Below are 8,731 nucleotides of genomic sequence, written 5' to 3' on the forward strand. Positions count from 1 at the left end.
CTCTGGTCCCTCCAACTACCTTCCCTTCTTCCTCTTCCTGACCCACTCTTATTTAGTCTTGGCTAGGAAACATCTATTTAGCCTTGGAGCATGCAGAGTTTTGCCCACTTTTTGACCTGAGTTCACCAAGACATCACATGCCTGTCTTAGACTTGTTTGAGAAATGTCTGCTCTTTTGAGAGCTGAGACCTAAGGGTGATTACTCACAAAGAAGTATTTACGATCCCCCTTGGGAGCCAGAGGAGCCCTGGTGGTGTAGTGGTTAAGAGCTATGGCTTGGAGAGAAGCCCACTGAACTCATTTCTCAAGGGATGTGGCTCTCCTTTGCCTGTCAAACAACTTTGTTTTTTCTCCTCCCAGCTCTAACAGTCTTCATATTGTGATTTGTCACTTCAAGTCCGGTTTCAATGTCAGTCTCTGTTATGGATTGAATTGTGTCCTCCCCCTCCCCACCGCAAATATATGTTGTAAATCCTAACCTCTATACCTGTGGCTGGAGCCCTGGTGGTAAAAGCCTGGCTTCTAACCAAAAGGTTGGCAGTTCCAATCCACCAGCTGCTCCTTGGAACCCTATGGGGCAGTTCTACCCTGTTCTATAAGGTCACTATGAGTTGGAATTGACTCTATGGCAATGCTTTTTTTTTTGTTTGTTTGTTTGTTTGTTTTTAATACCTGTGGCTATAATCCCATTTGAGAAACGGATTTCTTTATTTTGTTAATGAAGCAGTATTAGTATAGGATGTGTTTTAAGTCGATCTCTTTTGAGATACAAAAGAGCAGATTAAGCAAGCAAGCAGAGATGGGGGAAGATGGATGACATGCCACATGAGGATCCCCACCGAAGGAGAGAGAGAAAGCCTTCCCCTAGAGCTGGCACCCTGAATTTGTACTTGTAGCCTCCTAAACTGTGAGAAAATAAATTTCTGTTTGTTAAAGCCACCTATTTGTTGTATTTGTGTTACAGCAGCACTAGATAGCTAAGACAGTCTCTGAAGGAGAACTTTCCTGACACCCCATCCTGTGCTAAGTCCTTTCCGTTCCTGTGGCACCCTGTACTCTCCCTTTCATATGTCACCACCTCTTTACTGTGTGTTTCCTGTCTGTTCTCCTGACTGCCAAGGGTAGGAAGCATCTCTGTCTCATAGTGTGCTGTATTCCCAGGACTAATACAGTGCCTGGTACCTAATACACTATAAGTAAATATTAACTTTTATTAGTAGATACTCAGTAAATATCCATTGACCTGAGTTGTCCTCAAATAGTTTCTCAGATACCGTGTGTATTTTGTTGTCTAAATTAGATCGAAGTCTCTCAGATGGATCCTGCCTTTTCCTTTCTTTAACTCCCCTGTACTCTGCCCATCATGGGCCTCTGCATCCAAGAAAAATTTCACAAATGTTTATTAATTGACCTCTTGGCAGTAACTTTCCCAACAGGCATCAACTTTGAAGTAACAATAAAATTGAAAAGAATGTATTATATAGCAGACAATTTATTATAAATTTAATGTGACAACAGTTGATTAAGAATTAAAAAGAAATGAAGGTATTTTAATCCTTCCTCTAGGTAGCCAGGACTTTGTTTCCTTGAAGTCATGGGTTTCCTGATCCCCTGAGGGGTTTGGCTTTTTGTGTGTGTATTTTAAAAAGAAAAAGGATCCCTGGGTGGTGCAAATGGTTCACACACTCGATACTAACTGAAAGGCTGGAGGTTCAAGTCCACCCAGAGGCTCCTCGGAAGAAAAGTTTGGCAATCTACTTGTGAAAAATCAGCCATGGAAAACTCTATGGAGCACAGTTGTACTCTGACACAGATGAGGTCGCCATGTTTGGAATCCACTGGACAGCAACTGGTTTGGTTTGGGTTTTTTTTTAGAAGGAAAAGGAAGAATCAGACTGGGTGGAGCTCTCTAAAGGAAAATCATTCCTAAGCAGGCCTTGGTTTTAGAAGGTGCTGGCTGTCTGGTCTGAGAGGGGAAGGCGTGGAAGCAGTGGCCTACCCCTTGGTCGACTGTTGGACCTCTAGGGACTCTGAGAAAACAGAGGCACACAGCTTCTTCAGGGCATGTGCAGTCTGGGCCTGTTTGAGAGCAGCTCCTCAGATGAGACGGGCTGCCTCAGTCCATGGGGACTGGGTTTGAGCCTCTGAACCAGACACTTTCAGAGCCTCAGCAAATACCACCCTGACCCCCAGGCAAGGCCAGATCAAGAAGGCAGAGAAGCACTTAGAACATTATGGTGCTCCCTCCCAATGTAATTAAAAACAAACAAACAAAAAACCCAACTCTATGAAACCCAGCGTTGTGTTATGGAGTTGTGATTTTTCCCAGGATGCTTTGATGCTTCGCCTTCTCTTTATTGCCTCCTTCTCCTCTTCTTCTGAAATTCCAAATTCTTTCCAAAGTTTTTTTTTTTTTTTGCTCTCCTGGTCTTTCTGATGCCATGCTTGGGTGGTTAGGAACTGCCCAGAGCATTAACCCTGTACCTGGCAAGGACCGTGGTTGGAAGACTAGACTTTCCTGTTTCCTTAGGATGGAACAAGTCTGGGCATCCTTCTATGACCAAGGAAGGGAGCCTGAAAACTGCTAGAGACTGGAATTCCAGTTAGTGATGGTCAGGGCCAAAGCCAGATTTGATATGTGTAAGTCCATAAGAAATAAGGCATACTGTACCCCAAGAGCTGTGGAGCAATTCTTACCTGTTACATATACATGGACGTATTTGCTTACATATACGTACAAGATTCTAGACAGACAGAGAAGCTACTAATAATTATGACTCCTGGGAAGTAGGACTGATCTACTTTTTTTTTTTTTTTTACTGTTACAGAGTTTTTTTAAAAAAATTGAACAGATGTTATTTTTACAAGAAAAATGTACTCCAAAAATTAACATGACAGCAACAATAAACTCAGCAGATCGCTCATATCTTCAGACTCCAGATTACAGGACAGCCGGGAAATCTGTCTTCCAGGAGTGGTGAGCTTGTGACCCTGGCCTGGGCTGTGAGCGGGAGGCCAGTGATGCCCTCCAGCTATGGCATGTACTGGGGCAGCTGAAGTGGAGGCTAAACACAGAATTGCTGTGAAGTGTACCAAGATGAAGCAGTGTGCTAGAACATTCCATTCCTCCTGTCAATGAGCAGCCGCCTCATACCTATGTTCCAGGCACTGGGGAGGTAGGAGTGAACAAAACAAACTGGGTTCCTTGCTCTCCAGACTTACAGTCTAAAGGCAGGTATTTGTGAATCACACTGGCCTAGCAGGAGAACGAGGGAGGAAAGTGTGAAGCGTAGAGGGCCCAGGAACATTCCCAAGCCAGGTACAGGGTTAAGGTGGGAAAAGGTGTGTGCCTTTTCTGGGGCCTCCGATTCTTTATCTCCTTCTTTCAGGATCTCTTCTGTGCTGTTTAAGGGGCTGGAAGATTTCTTTTTCACTTTAAAAACATTTAAAAGAATTTTTTTTTTTAATTAACATACAGATAACTCACCCAGAGGTGCCTCGAAAGACAGACCTGGTGATCTGCTTCCTAAAGGTCACAGCCTTGAAATCACTATGAAACAGTTCTACTTTGCACACATGGGGTGACTGTGAGTCGGAATCAACTAGACAGCAGCTAACGACAACAACAGAATCAACTTTCTAAAAACACATAGTTCTATGAATTTTAACACGTGTAAAGTTCCGTGTAATCACCACTACAGTCAAGATATAGAACAGTTCTACCACCCTTAAAAATTCCCTTATGCTATACCTTTGTAGTCACATCCTCTTTCTGTCCCTCCTGAAAATCCCTGGCAACCACTGATCCGTCACTGTAGTTTTGCCTTTTCAGAAATGTCATCTAAATAGAATCATATAGGATGTAACTTTTGGAAACCAACTTCTTTCACTCAGCATAATGCCTTTGAAATTCATCTAAGTTGTTGCATGTATCAACAGTTCATTTCTTTTTATTGCTGAGTGGTATTTCATGGTACAGCTATTCCACAGTTATGCATTGACTCATTTTAATCCAGTTTTTGATTATTACAAATAAAACTGCTATGAATATTTAGCGTACAGGTTTTTGTGTGAACATGTTTTTATCTCCCTAGGGTCAATAATTAAGAGATTGCTGAGTCATATGGAAAGTGTATGTTTAACTTTATAAGGAATTGCCAAACTATTTTCTGGAGTAGCTGTGCCATTTTGCATTCCACCAACAATGTGTGAGCGTTCCAGTTGCTCTGCATCCTCGCTACCACTTGGCAGTGCTGTCAATATTTTTTATTTTGGCCATTCTAATAGATCTGTAGTAGTATCTTACTGTGGCTTTAATGTGCATTTCCCTAATGGCTAATAATGTAGAACATCCTTTTATGTGCCTGTTTGCCTTCCTTATATCCTCTTCGATGAAGTGTTTTGTCCATTTATTAACCAGGTTGTTTTTGTTGTTGCTGTTGAATTGTGAGAGTTCTTTGTATATCCTGGATACATGTTCTTTGTTGGATATGTGATTTTCAAATATATTTTCTCCCACTCTTAAGCTTGATTTTTTGTTCTGTTAAAACAGGATATTTTTCACAGTAAACATTTTAAATTTTGATGAAGTTTTATTTTTTATTTCATTGAGATACAGTTATCTAGTACTGCTGTAACAGAAATACCCCAGGTGAATGGCTTTACCAAACACAAATTTTTTTTCTTACAGTTTAAGAGGCTAGAAATCCGAATTCAGGGGCCTGGCTCAGGGGAAGGCTTGGTCTCTCTGCCAGCTCTGGGGGAAGATCCTTGTTTCTTTTCAGCTTCTTTTCCTCAGTTCCTTGACAATCTTCATGTGGCATCTGTCTTCCCCCGTTTCTGCTTGCTTGCTTCCTTGCTTAATCTGCTCTTTTATATCTCAAAGGAGATTGATTTAAAACGCACCCTACACTAATACTTCCTCACTAACATAACAAAGAAAACTCATTCTCCAATGGGATTATAACCACAGGTATATGGGTTAGGATTTACAACACATATTTTGGGGGAACACAATTCAACCCATAACACTGACATACGGCAAAGAGAACGATCTTAAGTGTACAGCTCAATGAATTTTTACGTATATATTTACCCATTTAACCACCATCCAGGTCAAGATAGCGTTACCCCAGCAGGTTCCATATTTCCAGTCAATAAGTCAATACGCAGCACCTCTTCCCCCTCCTCCCAATAACCACTATTCTGACTTCTATCACCATAGATTAGTTTTGCCTGGATGGTTTCTGATGACCATGATCCAAGTTTTGTGATCTACCTGGTTCTGTCTTGGTAATTGGAAGTCTCCAAAAACACCTGCCTTAGGGAGAGATCCTGATGCCCCTCACCAGATGTCATGCAGAGGTTGCTGAGCAAAGCTGGGCTTCCTATCATCTTGCCTCCTGGGGATCACCAAATAAGCCTCACACTAGGATTCAAAGAGTTGGTAGAAAATGGCATCAAAGGCTGAGACACCCTAAAGTCCAGTGAAGTGGGAAGGGCCTAGTTCCAGGAATCAAAAGACATGGATTCAGTCTCCTTTTCAGACATTTACTGCATGTCCTTGAACAAACTACATAATCTCCTTGAATCTCAGTCACCGCATCTGTAAAGTGGGAACAGTAATATTCGTTGTGATTGTCATCAGCCATGTTCACAAATATTTGAGTTTCTCTCTCCCTCTAGGCATCTAGGAAGATTGTACTTGGCTACCCCATCTAACTCTTACCAATTAACCCAGGCATGGCTGTGTGACTTTGGCCAATTAAAATATGTCCTTTCTGGGGAGTCACTGTTTAGGAAGCAGTGAGTTTCTGTTTATGGTGATGGGAAATTTGGCAACAATTATGACTGATGGTTGCACAACATGATAATTGTACACCTGAAAAATGCTGATTAGTAAATGTTGTATTATATATTTTTACAAAAAAAAAAAAAAGTGTCTCTTCTATGTGGAATTTTAAAAGTCAGTGTAAGCTTTTCCACATTCTCTCCTCTTTTTACTGTGGCAACTGGTGATGTTCTGGACACTGGCTGCTCTATCAGCCTGGATCCTGGAGTGAGGAAAATGATGGCTTAGATGGTGGGGCAATAAATAAACCCCTTTTTTTTTTGCATAAAACCATTGAGATTTTGGGGTTGTTTTTTACTGAAGCATAATCTAGCCTGCTTGGCTGACATACATATTATAGATTTCTTAGCAAGATTATATGAAATAAAATGTATGGAACTTCTTGGAACATAATAAGTCTTCCTTGATTTCCTTCCTTTAAAAATCTTCTCTCCGAGGACTTAAGAACCCAGGGATATTCTTACCAGCCCAGAGTCCTTGATAAAAGTCAAGAGGACAACCACCCAACCACAAAGAAAGATGGAGACTGAAGGATACAAAGCAGCAAAGGTTACAGAAATATGACATAATGTAAGGAAGAGAAATCAAGTGATAGAGAAAGAAGAAGAGACAAAGTATTACAACAGTGAGGGGAGAGATACAAAGGATGCCTGAGACCCAGATAGGGATGGAGAGGGGATGATTCTAAAGAAAAACAGAACTGCTGAAGCAAATGGAAACTGTATCTCTGTGAAATGTTCACATGGACCCCATTTAGACAATATCATCTGTTATGGTAGCTGACGAAGCAAGATTTGGCTACTACAGCTCCTGGTAATCCATTCATCAATTTTTCCACCCAGAGTGGAAAAACTGAGCACCTACTACGCACCTGGGAGTACTTGAATGGTGTAAATGGTTAAATTCTGGGCTACTAACTGAAAGGTTGGAGGTTCAAACTCACCCAGAGGTGCCTCAGAAGAAAGGTCTGGCAATCAGAAAGGTTACAGCCTTGAAAATACTATGTAGCACAGTTCTACTCTGTAACTCATGGGGTTGCCAGGAGTCAGAATTGACTTGATGGCAACTGGTTTGGTTTTTTGTTTTTGTTTTTTACTATATGCCCAGCACTGTGGTGAGTGCTGGGTTTACAGAGATGATCAAGACCCACCACTGGCCTCTGCCTTCAAGGATCTCTCAGTCTGATGTGAAACAGACATGCTAATAGTTAGGGTACAATCTGGCATGTGAAATGATAGGGATCCCTACAAAGAATTAAAGGAGAAGGGGAGCCAGGCTCTGCTCAAAGGAGTCAGAGAGGGTGTATTAGTTTCGTCAGGTTGCTGTAACAAAGTACCACAAAAACCTGGCTTATAAAAACCTAAACGTATTGTCTCACAGTTTTGGACGCTAGCTGTCTGAATTAAGGGTGTTGGCAGGGCCATGTTCTCTCCAAAAGCTCTATTTCTTTTCTTTCCTGGCTTCTGGTAAGGGAGCCCTGGTGGTGCAGTGATTAAAGACCTTGGCTACTAACCAAAAGGTCTGCAGTTTGAACCCACCAGCCGCTCCTCAGGAGGAAGATGTGGCAGTCGGCTTCCATAAAGATTACAGCCTTGGAAACCCTATGGGGCATTTCTACTCTGTCCTATAGGGAATTGACTCCATCCATGGCAATGGGTTTTTGGGCCTCTGGTAGCCCAGGCATTCTTTGGCTTGCAGCTGCAGCATAACTCCATCCTCAAATTATTATTTTCCTTCTGTCTGTCTCTCTATGTCTCTTTTCCTCTTTTATAAGGACACCACTCAGATGGGATTAGGACCCACCCTACTCTGATATGACCTCATGTTAACTTAACTGATCTTAACATCTTCAAAGACCCTATTTCCAAACAAGATCATGTTCACAGGTACAGGAGTTAGAACTTCAGCATATCTTTTTTTTTGAGGGACACAATTCTATCCATAACAGAGGGCTTCCTGGAAAAGATGAATCTAAAAGTCTTGTGGAATAACTAGGGGTTAGCAAAGATGGAGTGGGCTAGGGGAAGTGGAGGGCATGCTGGGAAAGGGGGTAACATGCGCCAAGCGGTGAAGGTGAGAGGGTTTCTGGAGCCTTAATGAGAGGCAGTGGGAGTTAGGAAATGAGGCTGGAGAGGGGCTGATGGCCTATCACAGAGGCTCAAATGTCATGTTAAGATGTTTGTCCTTCAATGGGTGGTCTAGGGAAAATTTGGGCTGTTAAGCAGGTAAGTGACATGGTCAGATTTTAGCTAAATTGCTCTGCCTGCTGTGTGAACAGTGGGTTTGAGTAAAATCTCTTTTTATGAGGTCTGTTGGGACTGAGTTGAAAGTCCAGACCAGACACCAGCAAGTGGACATGATGGCCTCTAGAATAATCACACTAGCCAAGGCTTAGTGAATGCTTCCTTGTGCTGGGCAGCGTTCAGTGTGATCGATATGGAGTAACTCACTTCACCCAACCAGCAACCCAACCCTGCGTTGTAGACATTTTTATCACCCCGGTGGTGTAATTGGTTAAGCACTTGACTACTAATCAAAAGGTTGGTGGTTCAAACCCACCTAGAGGTGCCTCAGAAGAAAGGCCTGGCTACCTGTGTCTGAAGGGTCACAGCCTTGAAATCCCTATGGTGTCCAGTTCTATTCTGCACATGTAGGGATCATGAGTCTGAATTGAAGGCAAGTGGCTTGGCTAAGGTCCCTGCATGGTGCAAATGGTTTGCTTTCCACTACTACCCTAAAGGTTAGCAGTTCAAAACCACGCAGTGGAAATTTGGAAGAAAGTCTTGGCAATCTGCTTCCATAAAGATTACAGCCAAGAAAACCCTGTGGAGCAGTTCTACTCTGTAACACACAGGGTCATCATGAGTCAGAATCCATTTG

Source organism: Trichechus manatus, unplaced genomic scaffold (assembly GCF_000243295.1).
Source record: "Trichechus manatus latirostris isolate Lorelei unplaced genomic scaffold, TriManLat1.0 scaffold00295, whole genome shotgun sequence".
Classification (NCBI taxonomy): domain Eukaryota; kingdom Metazoa; phylum Chordata; class Mammalia; order Sirenia; family Trichechidae; genus Trichechus; species Trichechus manatus.